Source organism: Enhydra lutris, unplaced genomic scaffold (assembly GCF_002288905.1).
Source record: "Enhydra lutris kenyoni isolate GAN:26980312 unplaced genomic scaffold, ASM228890v2 scaffoldscaffold68, whole genome shotgun sequence".
Taxonomy (NCBI): domain Eukaryota; kingdom Metazoa; phylum Chordata; class Mammalia; order Carnivora; family Mustelidae; genus Enhydra; species Enhydra lutris.
Window position 1 is genome coordinate 5,662,568 of NW_019154152.1, and position 23,732 is coordinate 5,686,299.

General features: G+C 41.8%; 1 long non-coding RNA gene across 1 annotated transcript in view; it reads left to right on the forward strand.

Moving 5' to 3' along the window:
* The first annotated feature begins 19,728 nt into the window (after positions 1-19,728).
* Positions 19,729-23,732, forward strand: part of LOC111159552 — a 94,463-nt gene continuing 90,459 nt past the window's right edge. The window contains exon 1 of the long non-coding RNA XR_002641418.1: positions 19,729-19,852. This is a non-coding gene — a long non-coding RNA (uncharacterized LOC111159552). The remainder of the gene's footprint in view (positions 19,853-23,732) is intronic.

A 23,732-nucleotide genomic window follows, 5' to 3' on the forward strand; every position in this document is an offset into this window, starting at 1 on the left:
TAGGGATCATGGTAAAACATGTTTCCATTGCGTGGGTCGTTGTGCTTCTAGTCGGGAGGAGGATCCCTGCAGGGGTGGCTGTCTGCCACTGATAACATTCTGGTGGGGGGAAGACTGAGAAGTGCTGGGAGTCATCACTTGCTTGGGGCCCAGTTGAGGTCAGATGGGCCTCTTTTGGCCAGGTCTCTCCCATCTGTACTGATATCACCCCGTTTGCTCCCGCTATTCCTGGAGTTGGAGGCAGATGTCAGGTGTTTTCTTGGAGGTGGGGTGAGATAGTAGAAAGTTATCTGATTTGAGATGCTGAACACCTAAATTTTGGATCTGCCAGTTATGAGCTATGTGACGTTGGGTAGTTTCCCCATCTGTGAAGTTGGTTGGGGGAGGGGGTTGAAAATAGTGATCTCTCCGAGGCTATGCTACTGGAATGATGGTGCTGGTGATTCGAACTCTAAAGCTCAGGCGCCACAGGGAGCAAGGGAATATTGGGGATAGGACATAGCTGGGGAGTCTTGGCCAAGGCAGGACAAAGGGACTCACAGGCTAGACTGAGCACTTTGAGGAAAGCAGCTTTGAGCTGCTTCTTGAGCCAATATGCCCATTCCTCAAGCTGCACCTCTTTCTTGGATATCTAGGATGAGTTCCTCTTGGGCCTTTATCAGAAGTGACCATTGGATCCAAAGTGGTTGGGGGCAGGAAGGAGGAATATTGTGAAGGGAAATATCACTGATCTTAAAAGGGCCTACACATTCAAGAACAAATTAAAAATAGCATTTTTCTTTACCAATAATTGTGTCCTGGAGTGTTTCTTCAGTAATGATGGCCGAACCTACTTCGTGGTCTTCTTGCCCCTGGACTCCCAACATCATGAAGAACACAAGGTGAGGAAGAACAGACTGGGAAGTCTTCCATCTAGGGAAGAACTGAACTCTTGGCTTCTTGTTGCATGAACACAGCCCATTCCTCAAAATTCAGTCAATGAGTCTGAGGCAGAGTTAAGAGAAAGCAGTCTTATGAGTGTCCACCACTTCCAGACACTGAATACCTCAAAAATGTCCTTTATATAGGGCCATTCCCCAGTCACCTAGCCTTAGCTCTCCTCTCTGCCCACTCTACACCCGTGGTTTCTAGCCATCTGGGGGAGAATGACATTGTTTTGAATATTCATCATTCATTTTGACTGCATAGAATCTGAACCCCTTTCCTATTTGGGCGGAATTCCCCACTTCAGGAGTCTTGGGAGGCAGAGCTCACTCTTCACTACAGTAGCTAAATATATTAACATCTTGATTTATCAGCATGCCCCGTAGCTAGGATACAGGTCTAATGGTAGTCATTAAAAAAAAAAAGCAGGGACCACAGAGACTTCTCTGGTGATGGTATTGGTTGCAGTGAGGCAAGGTTTCCATGGCAGCAAGAGCAGCAGAATGAGCTGAAGCCCCTGGTGCTTGATGGCAGTGCTGGTTTTCTACAGCCAGACCCATTAGCTCCTAATCCTCTCGCCTTTCCAACAATTCTGTGAACACTCTCAACAAATATTTTATAGAATCCTTTTCTGCTTAAGTGAACCAGAATTGGTTTCTTTTTGTTGGAACTACTGATGCAGAAATCTTAGAGAATCTCATCAAGTCAGGGACCCACTTTCTGAGCTCCAGACACCTCCACTTCGGTGTCTTGATGTCACCTGACGCACTAGTCAGTCCCCGGCACCCTTAATGTAGTCTTACTATATAGTCTCTATCTCTGAAGCCAGGGACATGGGAAAAAAAACCAGTGGAATGTGGTGTCAGAGAAGCTTGTGTTTCAAGGAAGGATGATCATTTTTTAAAAAGATTTTATTTGGGAGAGAACACGAGTGGGTGGGAGGGGCAGAGAGAGACCTACTGAGTGGGGAGCCAGCCAGACATGGGCTCAATCCCAGGACCCTGGGATCATGACCTGAGTGAAAGGCAGATGCTTAACCGACTGAGCCACCCAAGGGCCCCAGATGATTATCATTTTTTTAATGCTTAAGATGAGATCTGGAAGTCTTCCTCACCCCCACCCCTTCCCAGAGAGACTTACAGCAACCTCCAGGAAGCTTAGGAATACACTTTCAGTCCTGTGGGCAAATAAATCTCTGTCTTTGGTATAAGAGTATAGGCTCAACTGCTGTAATGACAAAAAAGGCCCCAAAACAAAGGGACTTTAAAAAATGGAAATATGTTTCTTTTCCAGGTAATAGTCCCAGAGGTAAGTAAACAGGTTAAGGTAGGTAACGATGGCTTTGCTCTGTGAAATTGTTGAAGAACCTAGGTTGTTTTTGTTTTTTTTTTTAAATTGTTATTTGAGAGAGAGAGAACAAGCAGGGGTGGGGGGCTGGCAGAAGGAGAAGCAGACTTCCTGCTGAGCAGGGAGCCCAATGCAGGACTCCATCGCAGGACCTGAGATCATGACCTGAGCCGAAGGCAGACACAGCTGATTGAGCCACCCAGGCGCCCAGAACACGGGTCCTTTATAAGGTCTGGTTACACCATTCTCTAGGATGGCACTTTCATCTGTATGGTTGAAGTGGTTGACCAGTGGCTTGTCTGTGTTCCTGTCTGAGGAAGGGTAAAGAAAGAGGAAGTGGAGGGAGGACAAGCAATTTCATCCAAAACTGGTGTCTTGGAAGTTGTACACATCACTGCTTCTGACATGCAAATTCATGAAGCATTCCATATTTTATTTTATTTTTTTAAAAAATATTTTATTTATTTATTTGACAGACAGAGATCACAAGTAGGCAGAGAGAGAGGAAGGAAAGCTCTCTGCTGAGCAGAGAGCCTGATGTGGGGCTTGTTCCCAGGACCCTGGGATCATGACCTGAGCCGAAGGCAGAGGCTTTAACCCACTGAGCCACCCAGGAGCCCCGCATTCCATATTTTAAAGTATGAGCTTTGGATCAAGATTATCATTCTATTTCGTCCATGCATGTACACGTTCCTGTAATTCTAATGGGATTGTATTACAATAGAGTTGCATGGATAAAACCTGGTTTAGAAAAGAAAAAATAAACAAAAACCTGTGTCTTGGAAAGTGTTATATACATCACTACTTCTCAAAATCACTTGGTTAGATCTTATTCATAAGGCAACATCCAGCTATAGAGGAGGCTTGGAAACATGAACACCATAACCTCAGCCATGCCCTAGCCAAAGAACTAAGGCCTGGTGCTGGTAGAAACAGTTGTCCTTCACTAGGGTTCTAGAGAAGGTTTCTGTCCATTTGTTTCATGAGTTGCAGGTGTGGCCCACTGACAATGTGTCACTTTATGGCAAAGGCTGTGCCAGGGCAGAGCCTCTGTGACTTTTTAAGCTTATTAATTGGCTTAATGGAGCATTTATCCTCTCCACATGAAAATGTAACCCCCCTATATGAAATCTCTGGGTAACAAAATATTTGATGAGGGGAAGTGTCTCTTTCAGAAGTATTCCAGCTAAGAATTGAAGGGTTGATAGATTGGAATATCACCATTTGCCAGCCCCTAATGAATGAATGAATCTGGGTAACGACCATGCATGGCTACCCACCATGCATGTGTACCCATATCATAGAAAGACGTCCAGACATGACATGTCTCCTGATTGAAGAACACAACATCACCTATGAGTGCTTCCAAACAAATATGTTTTGACCCTAATCAGGCCTCTGGGTCTAACTACCAATTAACAGATGTAGCTGCCAAATGACAGGAAATGCAAAGAATAAAGGAATGTCTTGAATGACATCACAAGGATACAATCAGCAAAATCCAGTCTGTGGAACCTATAAGACAGATGACCTGGTACCTTCAACAGATATATTGCACAGGGGATAAAAGTGGGATGGGCAGAAAACCTATAGATTTAGAGACTTAAAAGGCATATAAACCAATTGCAAAGTATGGAACTTACTTACATCCTGCTTTAAACAAACTAAAAACATCATCAGATAATTGGGAAAAGCTGAATGGTTTTTTTTTTAAGATTTTATTTATTTATTAGAGAGAGAGAGGGAGATTGAGCACAGGCAGACAGAGTGGCAGGCAGAGGCAGAGGGCGAAGCAGGCTCCCTGCCGAGCAAGGAGCCTGATGTGGGACTCGATCCCAGGACTCTGATCTGAAGGCAGCCGCTTAACCAACTGAGCCACCCAGGCATCCCAGGAAAAGCTGAATGTTAACAGGATATTTGGTGATATTAAAAACTTATTTTTATCTGGGTGTGGTACAAAAACAATGAATACTGTTATGCTGAAAAGAAATAAAAAATAAAAAAAAGAAAAAAAAACTTATTTTTATGTTATTTGAATGTGTTATTTAAAATGTTTATTTTTTTAAGGCATGATAAAGATTTGTTAGAGTATTAGAAACAATGAAAAGCCTGTAGAAGATGGTTAAATAATTAATAGAATATAATTTTAAATGATATTTAAGGACCCTATAGGGCATAATTTAAATGAGACAAATATTCTCAAAGTCTTTCTTTGGATTAAGAACCCAACAGAGTAATGGGATGCATAAAGGGAGAAGAAAATTCCAAAGTTGTTCTGACTTGAGAAACCTCTCAAGTATTTCTGGAAGCAGAGACCTCAGTTTAAAAAATTATCAAAAGAGGAATAAATTATTAATATAAGCAAACAGATTTATAGATTAGATTACCTTTTATAGAATATCATAACACTTTCTGAAACACAAGCCTCTTAAAGACACATTAGTATGAGTAACATTTCCAAGGCTCACTGAACAATCCAGCTCTGTTTTCTGTTATTAGAAACTTTCATGCAGTCTCCCCACTGGAGAAGAGGGTAACATTGTCTAGTCTTTAGTGTTAGTTAGACTGGGCTGATTTTCACTATCAGTTAGAATGGCCTAAGTTTTCGAGACTGAGCACTAAAATTCTATCATTTCACTTTGAGACGAAATGTCCTGTCTAGAAGTTTTAAGTGTATAATATAGAAAAGAACAGCTGCATAAATTACCAGGTACTTAGATCAAATACTAGATACTAGATCAAAAAACAAACAAAACCAGTTGTAAAGGATATTATTGGGACAAGTGGGAAAATTTTAATATGGGACCATAGCTTGTATTAATATGAAATTTCCTGAGTGCGCTAATTTGAACTGTGGTTACAGGGGAGAATGACCGTGTTCTCTTGTAATACATGCTCAAGTATTTAGGGGTGAAGGATCATGTTGCCTGTAACCCTTGAGGGTTCAGAAAAACTCTGTGTTGTATTATTAGAGTAAAGGGAATGTGACAAAAAGTTACCAATTGGTAAGCCTAGATGAAGGTGTTCATTACAGTGTTCTTGGGAAGCAAAGGGCAAATTTAATAAATGAAATATGAAGCATGCATCTAGAACAGCAACATGGAAAATACTTATGAGATGATGCCAATTTAAATAAAAAGCAGAACACAGAATTATATGTAAAATAAAAGAAAAAAGGTAAATATATTAGAATGTTGCCAGTGGTTGTCTTTTCTCCAAATTTTGCACTAAAAAGTTATTTTGTATATATATGTATATATGTTTATGTATATGTATATATACATATATACATATGTGTATATGTATATACATATGTATATATGTATATGTATATATATGTTTATATATGTGTATGTACATATATATATGCACACTATATATACTATATATACTATGCATATATATGAACTTTTATCATGAGAAGTATCTAATAACATCTTGTGTGTCTTAGCTCCAAGCCCCTTCCTCAGACGGCTTTCCCTAACCACCCAGTCTGAGGTGGACCCCCCAGCACTTTCTCTCACAATCTTGTTTTATTGTCATCCTAGCACTTACTACTGTATTATTTATTCTTTTATGCAACTTGTTTTCTCGTTATTGTCTGGATCACCCCTTGTATGACATAAGCTTCCCAAGAGCAGGACCCTCGCCCAGACCCTCCAACAGTGCCTATAGTTGCTCAGTGGCTACCTGTTGAACAAGTAACACAGATCTTTGTCATCCAACCTCCCATTTTACCAGGCACTCAGAAGACTTGAGAAGGGGAAGAACTTGTCCAAGGTCCCTCATGAGTTCGTGCCGATGTCAAAACTAGAATTCAGGCTTTGTGATTCAGCTCTCTATAGGCTCTTCTTTTCAAAATGTAGGTGGCAGGTGGCAGGAGTGAGGGGAGGATGCGCCGTGCGTTCCCATCAGTGCAGTGTGCCGGAAGCCCCCTAGGTGGCGCCAGCGGCGCTCATGTAGCTCTAGGGAAAGGAAGAAGTGGGTAAAGGCAACTCCAGAGGGACACCTTGATGAGAAGCAGGATATTTGACAGTCTTGTCTTTCTAGCGACTGCTCATTAGTTGTGAGAGAGGAAAAAATATACAGTAAATAGGCAGTGGAGAAATCCCCACCTTGACTATGTGATCAAAAAAACATCACAGATGAGGAACAGATGGACCTGTTTGGAATCCAGAAGTGATACACTGATAAGGACACAACATCACTGATACAGTATTGAAGCCCAGAATGCACAACCTGAATCTAATGAGAAAAACATCAGACAAGCTACAAATGAGAAATGTTATATTAGGGCCAGGGGATAGGGGACTGGATTTTTTTTAAAATGGCACCACTGACACCAAAGAAAAATTGTGAAAATGTCCCAGATTAAAAGAGGCTAAAGAACTGACAACAAAATGCAATCCCTGAGACTAGACTGGGTCTTGTAGTAGAAGGGGGAGATCCTATGAAAGACATCATGGGGTCAACTGACAAAATTGAAATACGAACAATAGACTACATCAGTGTATCGATGTTAAATACATTACAGCTGGTAACTGTTCTGTCGTTACATAATGTTATATAAGGGAATATCCTTATCTTTAGGGAATATGCACTGGAGTATTTAGGACTAAAAGGCCATAGTGTATGAGACTTGCCCTCAAGCGGTGCAGGAAATGTGTGTATATATATACACTTATATATATACACACACATACATATATATATACACACACACAGATTTATATAAAATATATATTTATATGTATATTTAAATATAGAAAGTATGCATTATATATTGGGAGTATATAATTTATATATTGAAATTAGACAAAATATATATTTGTACATATAGATACAAACAAAGCAAATGGGGGTAAAATGTCAATCTGGGTAAAGATTCTTTTTTTTTTTAAAAAAAAAGATTTTATTTATTTATTTGACAGAGATCACAAGTAGGCAGAGAGGCAGGTAGAGAGAGGGTGGGAAGCAGGCTCCCCGCCAAGCGGAGAGCCAGATGCGGGGCTCGATCCCAGTACCCTGGGATCATGATCTGAGCTGAAGGCAGAGGCTTTAACCCACTGAGCCACCCAGGCGCCCCTAAAGATTCTTTTTTTTAATTATTTTTACATTTTAACTATTCTTTTTAACTATTGGATATACTTTTTACTATTTTTATCATTGCCACTTTTCTGTTACTTTGAAATTATTTCCAGATAAGCATGTAAGAAGCAAAACCAAAGTAAAGCATGGTGGTTGCTGGTATGTCCTCTGCCTGCCCTTGTTTCTGTTGTACGATTCAGAGCTAGGGTCCTGCCTCACTCGTGCATGTCTTCTGCTTTCCCTTGCCTCAGTCGTTCTCTCCTGAAAAGGACTGAGTTTGGCTTCCAGTCTCTGAGGCTGAGGCCAAAGCTGGAAGGGATGGAATTCCCTTGTCCATGGCTGGGAAATGCTGGTGAGGCCTCTGTAAGGAGATGTGGAGAAGCAGTGGAAGGATCTGAGTCCTGTTTTCACCCCCACTCTGGACTCTGGGGCCTGAGGATATCTGTGGGGTCAGCTCGTTGTAAGCCATTGGGCTCAGGCTGTGTTTCCCCAGCCATTCTGAAGAGGCCTTTGGTACCTGGGGGGGCTCAACCAGGCTGGGTGTGGAAAGAGCCTTGGCAGTATTGGGATGGGAGGGCCTCACTATCCTTTCCTTCTGCTTATAGTTTCTTAGAAGTGACACAATCCATTTTCTCTCCTGAGTCTGGCATGCTGGGCACCACTGACTCTTCAGGAGTCCTTCAAATCTTCCAATGATCTCCTTTGCATTAAATCAGCAAAATGGGATGTCTGGTAATAGGGAGATAGGACATTGGCCCTAAGTCTTACCCGACACTTCTTCCTGGGATGACTTCTGGTGGTTTTCCTGGGCTCCATATATTTCAAATGTGTGTAAGAGGGACTTCATCCCTCCATCCCCATGCTGGGATGTGACTGGGCCTGCCTCTCACCCAGACCTCGTAGGAGAGAGAGGTCGATCTCTGCATTTTCATCACCCTAATAAGAACCTCATACCTATTAGCAGTCTCTTCCCATTCCCCATCTCTTCACAATCCCTGGCAACCATGTAATCTACTTTCCCTAGACATAAATTTGCCTATTATGGACATTTCACATAAGTGGAATCATACATGAACCTTTGCATCTGCTTTCTTCCACTGAGCATAATATTTTGAAGATGCATCCATGTTGTTCCACGTATCAGTACTTCATTCCATTCTAAAGCCAAATAAAATTCCATTGTATGGATATGCCAGTGTATATGACATGATGTACAGGTCCAAATTCACTCCTTTCCATATAGATATCCAGTTTGCTCAGCATCATTTGTTGAAAAGACTATCTCCCCCGCCCCCGCCATTGAATTTTCTTGGCACTCTTGTCAGTTGGCCAATGACGCATGGGTTTATTTCTGGACTCTCAATTCTATCCATTGTTCTATTTGTTTATCCTTGTGCTGGTCTGGCAGTCTTTTTTTTTTTTTTTTTTAAGATTTTATTTATTTATTTGAGACACAGAGAGAGAGAGCACAAGCTGGGAGGAGGATCAGCGGGAGAGGCAGAGGCTGACTCCCTGCTGAGCAGGGAGGTGATTTTGAGGCTCCATTCCAGGATGTTGAGATCATGACCTGAGCCTAAGGCAGACGTCCATCTGACTAAGCCACCCAGATGCCCCTAGTCTGGCAGTCTTAATTATTGTAACTTTACGGTAAGTTTGAAATCAGAAATTGTGCCCCCCCACCCCCGCCTAACTTTGTTCTTCTTTTTCAGATTGTTTCTTGCATCTCTCTATGAATTTCAGGATCAGATTGTCAATTTCTGCAAAAAAGGCATCTGAAATTTTGGTAAGGATCACATTGAATTTATAGATAAATTTGAGGAGGATTGTCACCTTAACAATATCAAGTCTTCCAGTCCATAAACATTAATTTAGTTTTGGTGTGCACTAACCTGACCTTTAATTATTTGAAAAGGAGGCTGGGTCAAACATCCTCAGTTGAGTTAGTTGTCAAATGTTTCATTTTGAACCATGGAGATAAGTCACACTTATACTTTTGTGAAGGTAGAAGAAGACAAAAAAAAAAAAAAAGAAAGACTTGCATAAATTGGTAGAGACTACCAGTAACTAAAGATAGATCTCATTAGGAAAAAGTTACATTCTGCATTATATATTTTTAAGGACATGTCCCCATTCAAGAAATCTTAAAATAACACATGGTGACCTAAACATCTCTGAATATATCTTATAGAACAGAAAAATTATGGGATGGTTTTTATGATGTTGGGTGTCTCAGAAATCTTTTGAATAACAGAGATACATATTAATTAATGCATAAAAGAACTCTTCTTGACTTAAGAAAACTGAAGTCCATTCCTTCCCCCAAACTTTGGAATTTTTTTTTTTTAATTTATTTATTTATTTGACAGACAGAAATCAGAAGTAGGCAGAGAGGCAGGCAGAGAGAGAGGAGGAAGCAGGCTCCCCGCTGAGCAGAAAGCCCGATGTGGGGCTCGATCCCAGGACCCTGGGATCATGACCTGAGCCGAAGGCAGAGGCTTTAACCCACTGAGCCACCCAGGCGCCCCAAACTTTGGAATTTTTACTGACAGGGCCAGCAAAGCCTGGAACAAACTGTACTAATTGCTCCTTATGTTTTGTTAGAGTGACAAACTTCAATTCTGATCCCTCTTCCTTAAATGACAAGCAACTTGATACTGCACTTTAACAATGACGTTACCACATGGAGTGTTTAAGCGAGCAGCGTATAATGCTTGTTGCCAGCAGTGACATTAATAATTACTGGAAGAGACTGAGAGGAGATTGTTGTGTAGTAATGACCCTTGCAATAGCTTGGGTTCCCTTGGCCATATAGACAGTTTGTCGTGCTGGTGGCCATGGTGTTGCAGTCCATTACCTCACTGAGAACTGATGACTTCAGCTATGGTAACCGGCCATAATAGTTAATGTAGCTGCCTTGAGCCACTTGAAAACTTCGAAAAAAAATTTTTCTCTGAGGCACTTACATCAAGTGTTCCCAGGAAAACCCAGTACCTCTAGGTACACATTTTAGGGAGTTGTGTTTTACTTCCTTGTGTAGTTTCTCTGATTCCTCTCTCTAAACGTTAGTGATATTTACACACTAGAAATGAATATTTGTCTATTTGTCAGTCTACTTATCTACCTATTTATTCATCTATTTCACCATGTTCTACAAAGTCTTCCTTCCCTTCCATTCCTTTCCTTCCTTCCTTCCTCCCTCCCTCCCTCCCTCCCTTCCTTCCTTCCTTCCTCCCACTTACTAAAGCCATGATATTTTATTAAATAACGACTAAATGCCAGAGACTGTCCCAGGGATTGGGAATGAGCAATAAGCAAAAAGGCTGGAGCTTAGCTTCTGGGGAGGAAGGAAAGAAAATAAATAAGCTTGTTTTAGGTGGTGTTAAGTGCTCTAAGACAATATAGGGTAATGTGATATACTGTGGGATGGGACTACTTTAGATATAGGGATGAGGGAAGGATTCCCTGAAGAGGTGGCTAGTGAGCTGAAATCTAAATGATGAAAAAGAACCAGCCTTAGGGAAGTATGGGGGCAGAAGCTTGTAGGTAGAGGAAATAATACATGCACATTATTCGAAGCAGCTTAAAATAATACAATCAGTACAATGAAAAAATACAAAAAGACAAAGGTAGAAATGAGGAAAAATGGAAGAGAGAGAACACGGGAAAGTCATAATGTTGGTATGCAAGCCATTGTGTTTAGCAAAACTATTAAAGTTGAGTTGCAACTTTGGTTCCCATCTTCCTGGAAGCCAAGGCGAGATGGGAAGTATGACTGATTTCATGGTATGTTTTCTTCTTAAGGAAAAATGGCGGTGTCAGTGTTTCAAGAGGAAAAAAGATTTTTCTTTTCTGGCACTCAGGATGGAAGTACAGTTCTTGTGTGGGCTTTTCTATGAGGAACACAGAGTGATTGTATTAGTGATTGTATGATAATTTGTTACAACAGCCGTATAAGACTAATATATAGATCCATCTTGGATGTAATAACAGACACTGAGCCACTTGAACTAGCTTAAGCAAAAGAGGGCACTTTGTTATAAAGATTTGAAATAGTCCATGGAATTCCAGGAATGCCGCTCATTTCAGGAAATACTAGGATCAGGGATAGAAAGCTGTCAGAACTCTTCTGGTCTCTTTTCCTTTCCCTTTGTGGATCTTTTTCATCCTTCCTATTCTTTTCACATTTCTCCTGCAGCCTGGTCTTCTATTTTTACAGGCCGTGTGATGGGAAGCATGTCTGCGACAACAACTGATTTTCTCTGTTTCCATGTTAGCTACCAAGAGAAAAACTGAAATCCCTCAGTCTTAATTCCAAATTCCTGGGAGACAGAGATGATTGGCTCAGCTTGAGTCAGGTACCTACTTGGAGCAATCGACTGTAGCCTGGTGGCCTAGTTACCTTGTCTGAGGATCCAAGGCTAGTTTCCAGAAAAAGATACCTATTCTGCTGTTTTTAAAATACACTCATGTAGGAGGGTCAAGAAACTTTTTAACGGGTTTAAACCAACATGAAAAAGAAATAAAAATCTCAGGGTGCATAGCATGTGGTATGGATATTTTATAAAACTTGTTTCAGTTATTAAAGGTATAGGTAAACATGTATTGCGTGATAACATAAAATGTATTTCTTAGGGTGGATTATGGTCTAAAAAGCTTGAGAAACTCTGGGATGTGCAGTCTGGTAGAATTCTTTTATAGAGCTATAAAATAATGTCATGATTATTTTTTTAACAGTATTTCTTAATATAGGCAGATGGCATAAGGATAAAGCATGACTCGGTACAGGCAATGTTGCAAGGGTGATAATAAAGTGGTCTTTGTCTGGCTTAAGTCAGGCTAAAATATAGTCCAGTGGTTTCCAATCTGGCTTTATATCACGCTCATTTGAAGACCTCTTGAAAATGATTTCATAGGATCTATTGAATCAGATTTCCTGTAAGTGTAACCTGTGAACCTGAATTTAAATACAAGATAAAGAAAAGCAAAAGAACTCCCCAGATGTCTCTGACATGTAGTCAGGTTTGGGACTCACTAAATCCAGAGAGGACATAGAGGAGGGGTCATCTGCATACCTTTCAAATAATTCTCCCTAACTGCAGTTTCTCTCAACCAGATTTTCATAGCCATTAGGAAGTAAACATTACCAATTTATTTCTTGGTAAGGATATGGAATGCAAGGCTTCACTGCTGCTGATTAAAGAGAAATCTGTATGCTTCACAGTTCAATGAAACAGATGGTCAAGTTCATCTCCGTTTGTTGGTCTTTGTGCCACTACTCAAGCAGGGATGGGGCAGTGCCGAGGGGGAGGGGGAAAAGAGAAAATTCTTGCAGGCTATTCCAGACCCTTGTTAAACAATAGTTTTGTATTTCTCTAAAACAAGGCCCCAGAGTTCTACAGTTCAGGATATGGTGGGGATTATTTGTGCTTGCTAAATTTGCAGAACTGAAGTTACAGTTACCCACCCTGGCCATGCTGAGTTTTCTAAGAGCCTGACAGCTTGAACCCGTTGCCAAAGGCAAGCCCCACCTCTAAGCTATAAAATGAATGGACCTGCTGTACCAAGTTATTGGCTATTAATCAAATAAATTTTACAGGATATCTGCCTGAAATAATTAGGCCAGTAGTAAGAGAGTTACATTTCTTCTCCTCCACGGCTAGAGAGCAGGACCCAAGCCCTCAGGAGCCATTCCCAGTGCAGGTCAAGAAGAACTTTAGCGTATAGCGGGAGCCCGTACTTCTAGCCACCAATGCAGGGGTCCTGCATTCAGACGGTTCTGCAGAGGTTTGTGGCTGAAACTTATTTCTGGGAATTGTCCTCGGGTCGGTGAGGAGCGCTTCCGCCCTTGCCCCTGGCCTCCGCGCAGCCCTGAGAGCGGGGTCATCTCCCCACCTTTCTCGGCTAGCTCCGCCTGGGCATAGCCGCTGGGCCTCACCTCGGTACTGGGATGGCCCTGTTAGCAAGCTGTCATTTCGTGTGACATGCGGCCGCTTCTCTGTCCCCGAGCCAGGGTTCCCTGGCCGGTCCCTCAAAGGACCGCTCACAGGGCTCGCAGGCGCCTCCCCTACACCGCCCAGCCCGGCCGCCGTGCGGAGGGGCTTCGCCGCAGCCGCCGCTCTCTGTCCCCGCGCGGCCGCGGTCCACTCCCCCGCCGCCGCCCCGCCCGCAGCAAAGTTTCTCCAAGGGCGGAATTCCGCGCTCGGCGACCAACCCCCGCCCCGGCCCTCCGGCCCCCCCCCTTCCCCCCCCCTCCCCCCCCCCCCCCCCGCGCCCCCCCCCCCCCGCGACGCGCCCCCCCCCGCCCAGCGCCGAAGGTGGGCGCCGCTCTGCGGCCGGCCTGCCTGCGGGCGGGGTGAGTGGCCCCCCGCGTCGCCGCGCCGCTAGGTCCCGGCCGTTGCCTTGGCAACGCGCCGGCAAACCGGCCGCAGGGCCTCCCGCTGCGGGCGGGCCCGCCTCCCCTCCCAGTGTCTCCCCGGGCCCAGCCGTTGGGACCCCATTTCTCCCGGGGTCCGGGGTCCGAGGTTTGGGGTGGTCCCAGTCGGCCCCGTTCAGCTCCACCTTCTCACCTCACCCATCCTGGGACCTGACCCTTTTTGGAAGTTTAAAGCGAACGGACTGTAGGGTAAGTGTGATTTGGGAAAAGGAACACGTCCTTACAAGTGTCTGTCTATTTTAACGTCCTAGCGCCTGGCTCCTAGTAGGGCCTCACTACATGGTACTTCTTACAGCACTTGGTCAGGTCCCTTGCACAGAGTGGATGCAATCCGAGGAGCTAGTATGGCCTAAGAGCAGCCCCTTAATGTCTAGGTGGACAGGTAACTTCAGCGCTCTTCTCTCTTTCCTCATCCGGCAATGCAGATGGTCATTTCTGACGAAGGTGTGGGCTTGATGGAGCCTGTGTGTCAAACTGCTTTGTGAACCGTGAATGTAAAGCACTTGAGAGTGGAGAGTCGTAGGGATATTTGCATGCTACGAGTGGTTTCATCCTCGTCCCACAGCACTAGCTAAGACAGACCTTCTTTTTTGTTTGACCACCAAACAGCTCCAGTATCCAACCGGAAAACAGGGTGGTCGTACATCAGGTGAGGTCTCTGTGAATGGAAAGAAACACCAACGGGGTTTTTTTTTTTTTTTTTTTTTAAGATTTTATTTATTTATTAGACAGAGATCACAACTAGGCAGAGAGTCAGGCAGAGAGAGAGGAGGAAGCAGGCTCCCTGCTGAGCAGAGAGCCCAATGCAGGGCTCGATCCCAGGACCCTGGGATCATGACCTGAGCCGAAGGCAGAGGCTTAACCCACTGAGCCACCCAGGCGCCCCCACCAACGGGTTTTGAGCCTAAACTTCTCCCTTGCTTTATGCACTCCCCCAGGCCCGTGGCTCCAAGTTACAACCGGTAGGCGGCTGTTTCACCTTTAAATTTTTAGCCCCTGAAAATCTCTAGAGTTTTTTTGTTTGTTTTTGTTTTTGCATTTAACAACATTTATTTAGGGTCTATTACATGCTTGGCACTGAGGTTACAGTTGGCAATGAGGTTACAAAAAAAAGTTGGTCCTTTTAAAAAAATTTTATTTACATTCAATTAATTAACATACAGTGTAAGGGCCTATTTAGCCAGAGTGACTCCATCTTGGTTAAAAGCCATTTTATTGTTTGTGCAGTAAAACTTAAACTGACCGCACCCCCCACCGAAACTTACTTAGAAGCAAGTCTGGGAAGCCAGGAAAATATGGTCAGCCAGTTCCTAATAACAGAGCCCAGAATACAAGGACGAGTCGGGCCAGGTGGAGACATCCAATCAGTAAAAAACACACATACTTTTTCCCTAACCACCAAAGAATGTAAACCCTGCCGTCTGGGCGCCAACCTTGAGCACCAATTCTGACCAGAGTAATAGGTTAGGTCAAACAGCTACTATAGGGTAAATTGGAATTCAATTGGCCACCTTCACATGGCCTAACATGACTATACAATGTTACAATCTCATTGGCTACCTATATGTGGCCAGGTTTTTGCTCTATAAAAATTAGTCTGTAAGGCTGGGAAGGGTCGCTCTCCTCAGAGCGGCCCTGGCCGGTCAGTCTGATTTCTAATGCTTGGCATAGTTTAAAGCTTTGCATAACTTCAACCTTGTTTACTTCTAATGCTTAGCATAGAATAAAGCTTTAAATAACTTTTACTTGTCTCAGTCTCGTTTCATTTAATAACGGACCTAACATACAGTGAGTATATTATTAGTTTCAGAGATAGATTTCAGTGATTCATAAATCTTATATAATACCCTGTGCTCATGACATCAGGTGCCCTCCTTAATGCCCATCACCCAGTTACCCCATCTCCCACCTCCCCTCTCCTCCAGCAACCCTCAGTTTATTTCCTGTGGTTAAGAGTCTCTTGTGGTTTGTTTCCTTCTCTGATTTCATCTTGTTTTATTTTTTCCTCCATTCTTCTATGCTCCTCTGTTTTGTTTCTTAAATTTCACCTATGTGTGAAATCATATGATAATTGTCTTTCTCCGATTGACTTATTTTGTGTAGCATAATAGCTTATATTTCCATCCACATCATTGCAAATGGCAACATTTCATTTTTTTGATAGCTAAATAGTATTCCATTGTGATATATACCACATCTTTCTTATTCATTCATCTGTGGGTGGACATCTGGGCTCTTTCCATAGTCTGGCTACTGTGGACATCGCTTCTATAAACATTGGGGTGCAAGTGTCCCTACAGATCACTGCATTTGTATCTTTTGGGTAAATACCCAGTAGTGCAATTGCTGGATCATAGGGTAGTTCTAGTTTTAACTTTTTTGAGGAACCTCCATACTGTTTTCCAGAGTGGCTGCACCAGCTTGCATTCCCACCAGCATTGCAGGAGGGTTCCCCTTTCTCTGCATCCTCAACACCTGTCATTTCCTGACTTGTTAATTTTAGCCATTCTGACACATGTGAGGGAGTATCTCATTGTGATTTTGATTTGTTTTTCCCTGATGCTGAGTGATGTTGAGCATTTTTTTCATGTGTCTGTTGGCAATTTGTATGTCTTCTTTCAAGAAATGTCTGTTCACATCTTTTGCCAATTTCCTGACTGGATTATTCTTTGGGTGTTGAGTTTGATAAGTTCTTTATAGAGTTTAGATACTGACCCTTTAACAAATAATCCTAAAACTTGTATGGAACCAGAAAAGACTGAATAGCCAAAGGAAAGTTGAAAAGAAAACTAAAGCTGGTGGCATCACAATTCTGGACTTCAAGCTCTATTACAAGGCTGTGATCATCAGGACAGTATGGTACTAGCACAAAAACAGACCCATAGACCAATGGAACAGAATAGAGAGCCCAGAAATGGACCCTTAATGGTCAACTAATCTTTGACAAAGCAGGAAAGAATGTCCAGTGGAAAAAAGACAGTCTCTTAAACAAATAGTATTGGGAAAATTGATAGCCACATGCAGAAGAACGAAACTAGACCACTTTCTTACACCATACACAAAAATAGACTCAAAATGGATGAAAGATTTCTAGTGTTTGTTTCTTTTTAAAAAGATTTTATTTATTTACTTGACAGCACAGGTAGAGGGAGCAGCAGGCCAAGGGAGAGGGAGAAGCAGGCTCCTCTCTGAGCTGGGAGCCCGTTGCGGGGTTTCATCCCATGACCCTGGCATCACGACCTGAGCTGAAGGCAGATGCTTAACCGACTGAACCACCCAGGCATCCTGATCTCTAGTGTTTCTATCTCAGTGAATCACACTATCCTCCATCTAGTTTGCAAGCCAGAAATCTTGGACTCATCCTTCACACCTGCCATTCCCTCTCCTTCCATCTCTAAATCATCATCAAAGCCTATTCGTTTTTTCTTCAAAACTATCTTAAATCCATCTACTTATTTCTATCCCTACAACTGTCACCCTAGACCCAGCTACAATTATCTCTTGCCAGGTCTCCTGTAGTAGCCTCCTAACCGGCCCGAAGATATTCCTCCTACCCTGTTAATATGCACTGCAGCCAGAGTCATCTTTTAAAAATTAAAATTTGATTATGCTGTCTCTCTTCTCCCCCATTGCCCCCTGCTTAAAATCCATCATGACTTCTCATTGCTCTTAGGATAAAGATACAGTTCCTTAATGTGGCCTACAAATTGTGTGACTGGATACTTCAATGTCCAGACCAAGATACTTTTGAGAGTGAAGGACAGTGTTGCTGTTTACATGGGGACTGTGACTCACCGTTCTGGGGCAAATTGTTAGTTACCCTCCCTATAAGGCCCTGTAGTACCTTCCTCTTCTCCAGCCCCTGGTTCTCTGGGTTCAAATTACATTGGCTCTTTTTCAGTCTTTTGTCATCATTTTCCCTCCTACCAAGGGCATTTGCATGTATTCTTCTCCCTGCCAGGAATGCTCTTCCCTCTTCTCTCTAGTCTAGTTAATTCCTGCTCATCCTTCACATCTTAGATCAAAACAGGAAAACTGCCTCTGACCACTCTGGCCAGACCCCCTTAGAACTGACACCAGTTCTCTTCCCTTGTGCTTGTCACAATTGCAATTTTGTCTGTGTGACTGGTACATGGTATGTAGTTAATAAATACTTGAATGTTTGAATTCTAGACATTTCCCATGTCATTAGTTTCTGGAAATAGCACTTAGTGGTTAGGGGCCCAGACTGCAGAACTAGGCAGATGGATGCTCAGATTTGAATTTCCGCTCTCCCACATTCCCTTATCTGAAACCCATGGGACTAGTTTTCTTTTAAAGTTCAGAGTGTTTCTGATTATAGAAAGATAACATGGCATATATACTGTATCCCTTCTGAGCAGGGTCTGGGGCAGCATCGCGAAATCAAACACATTGATTTTTCTTTAGTGAGATGATGTCACTCTAAGTGGGATAAAGGCTCTACAGAGTTTTGCATTGCTTCATGTCAAGTTTTGCCAACAAACGAGTTTGCGACAAATTGATGTGAACACTTTTTGGATTTTAAGATTTTGGTTACGGGAATGTGAGTCTGTCCCAGCGTAAGCTTGGGGCAATCACTTACCCTCCCTGTGCCTCAGATTCCTCAACTGTGACATGGAGAGTGACCTACTACCTCATCAATTCCATTTGTGTTGTTATGAAGTAACTGTGTTAATAGAGGTTGACCCTTGAACAATGTGGGGTTTAGGGGAACTGATCCCCCACACAGTAGAAAATCCATGTACAGCTTTTGACTTCCCTAAACTTAGCTACTAATAGCCTACAGTTGAGCAGGAGTCTGACGGTAACATAAGCAATCGATTCATTGATGTATGACATAGTGTATTCTTACAAGAAAGCAATCTGGGGAAAAGAAAATGTTATCAATAGAATCATAAGGAGAGAAAATACATTTACAGTACTCTACCGTATTTATTCGAAAAAATTCACATGTAAGTGGACCCGTGCAGTTCACACCTGTGTTGTCCAAAGGTCAACTGTACTTGTTAACTGCTTAGAACAGTGAATGGTCGTTAGTCAATGCTATATAGCAGGGTCAACTCTTTTTTTTTTTTTAATTTTAAAAAATATTTAATTTATTTATTTGACAGAGAGATAGAGAGCACAAGTAGGCATAGCGGCAGGCAGAGGGAGAGGGAGAAGCAGGCTCTCCGGTGAGCAGGGAGCCTGATATGGGGCTCGATCCTGGATACTGGGTTCATGACCTGAGCCGAAAGCAGACACTTAACTGACTGAGCCACCCAGGCACCCCACAGAGTCAACTCTTATTATATCATTTTTATTGTTTTCATCATAAGCCACGTTGTGCATGAACCATTATTTATTTACTTATGACAATTATTGTTGGATATTTATATTTCAAGTACAAAAATGAAAAGAAAAAGTCTTTATATTTAAACCTTTTGATGAGATTTTTGATGACTGAAGATCAGTTCCTAAAAATACAATTAGGGTCCAAGTGCAAGATCACTGTGGCTGCTCTTGAAACATACGTCCACTTTCAGAAAGTTGTCACTCCGCCATCAGATTTGTGACACGTGCATTAGCATTATTATTTTTAAAAACTCTTTGCTAATTACACAGAAAAAAACAGCTCCTTCTTGTTTTAACTCATATCTTTCATTATTGATGTTTTTAAGCATTAAAAAAATGTTGTTGCCTCTCAGATATTTCTTTTCTGTGAATGACCTGCGTAAACTCTATGATGGCTTTTATCTGGGCGTCTCAGGTTTTTTAAATCGGTTGTTTGTTTCACTTCTGTTCCTCCAACACAAACACCCCCACCTGCCCCCCAGCCCAGGCAGGAATCAGTATGCTGGGCTTTGGCTGGAATTCGTTGGGTAAGTATCCCTGGAGCCTGGGGCGAGTTGTTACTTGCCTACAAGGTACAGAGCAATGTGGAAAGCCGTGTCTCAGAGGCTAGGTCCCCAGGGAAATTCTGAAATGAGAACCAGGCCGACTGTGTGTTTATCTGACTCTTCTTCATTCTAACAGGACTTGGAAGAAAAAGGGCAGGAGGTAAAAAAGAGGCAAATGGCTAAGGCAGAAGAAGGAGGCAGAGTGATTCTGAAAGCCTGCAGGGAGAAGCTGTGACCTCCTTTTCGTAGGGACCACGCAATTTCTTGTGAGGCTGAGGAGGGGAAGGCTGGGGGTACTGTCTTGGCCAGACACTGATTTGTGTGGACTCTTGATAGAGTAAGGATATTAACCCTTGCTTGTCCTATGGGGGCATGCCCCTCCGTAATCGCCATTTCATTTAACTGATGGCGGTTTTTTATTTCTGGAAACTAAAACAATTTTACGTTGTCTACCTATTCATCTTTTCCTTTTCATTTCATTGCTTGTATGCTTAGAAAGCCCTTTTCATGCGGAGACCAAGGAACTATCTGTATTGTCTTAAAAAATGCTAGTTTGTGATATTAGCATATCAAGGAAGAGTTGATGGAAGTAAGTGAGTTGAGTAGTGTGATTTCCAACCCAAACACGAAAGATGCTGATACAAAGGGAGATACTCATGCCATCTTAATGTGTCCTTGAGAAAGAGACTACACTGCTCCAGGCGAGGCAAGGAAGACTTTTTCTGACGGGGTCCGTCACACAGGGTGAACCTGTAGGATCATATCCTTAGATACTTTTAGAATTGTCCTGAAAAGACAAAATGTGAGCTCTGAAGTTTCTTTCCACTTCTTTTGTTCTGTATATGATCCTATATAGTATTTCCGGTACTCACAGTTGTAGATACTGATCAATGAAATAATTTCTCTGTTTTTAGAAGAGGCTGTAGAAAAAATAAAATGTAATGTAAAACTAATTGCTGACCTTCTTGATGCTGGTAAATTAGTATGTTTTAAGATGTATTTCAGAAAGAATTTTCTTTTCTGCTGAGCTTCGATATGGATTAGTGAGGCAATTGTGTTTTGCTCAGATCTGTCTTAGGGTTCCAGAATGTGAAGAATAGACAAATTATTGTTAAACCCCACTGATACATCTTTCCTTAGTTTATTAACTAAAATAAATCATAAAATAAGAGAAACTCATCATCTCACAAACTCCTGCAGTTTTTCCCACCTGAAGTTCTTTTATTTCAGGAAAGTTTATAGTTGAGGGGCAGTGACTTTTATAATTAATCAGAATACCTTTTCTACTTACAGTGGACTAATTATCTTTGTTAATAGCCTTTGATGTGTCAGTTTGAGTATCAGTGGGAATGTGGTATTACATGACTAAGATAAAGCAAAAAGAAACAGCTTTCTGTTGATGAAGATAAGTTAATTTAGAAATACTGTTACCATTTGCCTTAGTTTTTGATCTAAACTATTTGCTAAACATTACTATTATAAACATTCATTCAAATATGTATTGGGTGTGTGTGATGTTCCAGGCACAGTTCTAGAATATTATACTGTATTTTTACTTTTACATAGTATGTGTACAAAGCTTGCTTGTGATTCAATATTCCTAACATGAGCTGTGCTTATTTGGAAAAATGGGTCATTTGGACTCACACATATTCATTTAAGGAATCTAGGAAAAGCCTTAGAGAAAATGTTCATCCAGTCTCTGAGGTGGAGATGCTGGTAATTGAAAGCGCTTCTCTGTTACGTTGTCGTTACCACTGTGGAATGTTCATTTGCAGCAACAGCTTGTGGGGAGAGAATCCGTTTACCACTTACCAAAGACAGTGCATCCAAGGCTCAGGATCTTAGACCTGAATTCTTTCAAGCCTGTTTGCTGTTGGCAGATCTAACATAGTGGCTCGTCTATCTGCTTTAGGGAGCTCAGCTTGCAACCAACTAAGATACTGGAAGAGAGCAAATATTTATCGTTGGATGTTTTTCATGGAAATCAAATTAATTTTTCCTCCCAACCTTCTTTATGTTGGTGTTCAGTTTATGGCAATAAAATTCAATGTTTTTCATATTTGTTACTATGAAAGTAAACACCAACCTGCAGCAGTGATTTTCAGGTTAACTTAATTGCTTTTCGGTCATATCACTTTGACAGTACATATGTTATAATGTGTACACTTAGCTCATTTTTATAGTTGTGACTTTTTTATTGAGATATAATTAACATGTTATAAAAGTCACCTGTTTTAAATGTGTACAATCAAATGTTTAACTTATCACTAGGGTTTGCAGTCATCACCACTGTCTAATTCCAGAACGTTTCATCACCTTAAAAGAGAAATCCCACATCTATTAGCGGTCACCCCCCGTTCTCCTCTCCCCTAGCACATGGGAAACCCTAACCTATTTTCTCTCTCTATGGTTTGCCTGTTGCATATGTGAAATCATACAATATGAAGCCTTTTGCATTTGGCTTCTTTCACTTAACATAGTGGTTTTCAGAATCATTTCTGTTGTAGTATGAGTCAGTACCTCATTCCTTTTTTTTTTTTTTTTTTTAATGAGAGAGCACGCATGAGTGAGTGGAGGGAGGGGCAGAGGGAGAGAGAGAATCCCAAGCAGCCTCCATGCTCCATGTAGAGCATGACATGGACTGGATCCCATGACCCTGAGATCATAACCTGAGCCAATATTACGAGTAGAACACTTAAACTCCTGAGCTACCCAGGCACCCTTTCATTCCTTTTTTATGACTGAGTACAATTCCATCATATAGATATACCACATTTTATTTATACCTTCATCAGTAGATGGCCATTTAGGTTGTTTCCTTTTTTGGCTATCATGAGTAAAGTTGCTGTGAGTTTTTGTATGAACATAGTTTTCATTTCTCCTTAGTATATACCTGAAAGTGAAATTGCTCATCATATAGTAACTCTATGTTTAACTTTTTGAAGAGGACCAAGGTGTTTGCTGAAGTGGTTGCGCCATTTTGCATTCCCACCCACATAAGGGTTCTCAGGTCTCCATATCATCACCAGTGCTTGTTTGTCTGTTTTTCTGACTATAGTCATCCAGGAGGTGTGGAGAAGTACCTCATAGTTTTGATTTGCATTTTCCTCATGACTAATGACGTTGAACATCTTTCCATGTGTTTGTTGCCATTTATGTATCATTTGTGGAGAAATATTTATTTAAATCCTTTGCTTATTTTTTATTTAGATTGTTGAGTTCTAAGAGTTTTTTTTTTTCCAAAGATTTTATTTATTTATTTGACAGACAGAGATCACAAGTAGGCAAGAGGCAGGCAGAGAGAGAGAGAAGGGGAAGCAGGCTCCCCGCTGCCCAGAGAGCCCGATGTGGGGCTCGATCCCAGGACCCCGGGATCATGACCTGAGTTGAAGGCAGAGGCTTTAACCCACTGAGCCACCCAGGCGCCCCGAGTTCTAAGAGTTTTTATATGTTCTGGATACTAGACCCTTATCAGACAGATGTTTTACAAATATCACATTATGTAGATTGTCTTTTTACTTTCTCGGTAGTGGCCTTTGAGGCACAAAGTTTTTAATTTTATGAAGTCCAGTATATCTATTTTTGATTTCGTTGCTTGACTTTCGATGTCATATCTAAAAAGCTATTGCCTAGCCCAAGGTCACAAAGATTTACCTGTATGTTTTCTTTTAAGAGTTTTGTAGTTTTAGCTCTTACATTTAGGTCTTTCATCCATTTTGAGTTAATTTTTGTATATGTGTGAGGTAGGTGTTCAGATCCATTCTTTTGTGTGTGAATGTCCAGTTGTCCCAACACTGTTTGTTGTACACCTGACAAGTCAACTTGTGAGTCATGTTTTGGGAAACCATTTGGTTGATTCTTTATCTTAATTAGATGCCACCATTCTACACATTGGACATTTGAGGAAAAGGAACATCTGTATTCCTAGCTAGGAACAAGGACTTTAGTTCCACATTTGTAGGTTGTAACTTGGTGAATTGGCTTGTTAGAGTTGGAAGCTTCAGGCCTGCTTCCCTCTCTAATCTACCTTAAGGCCT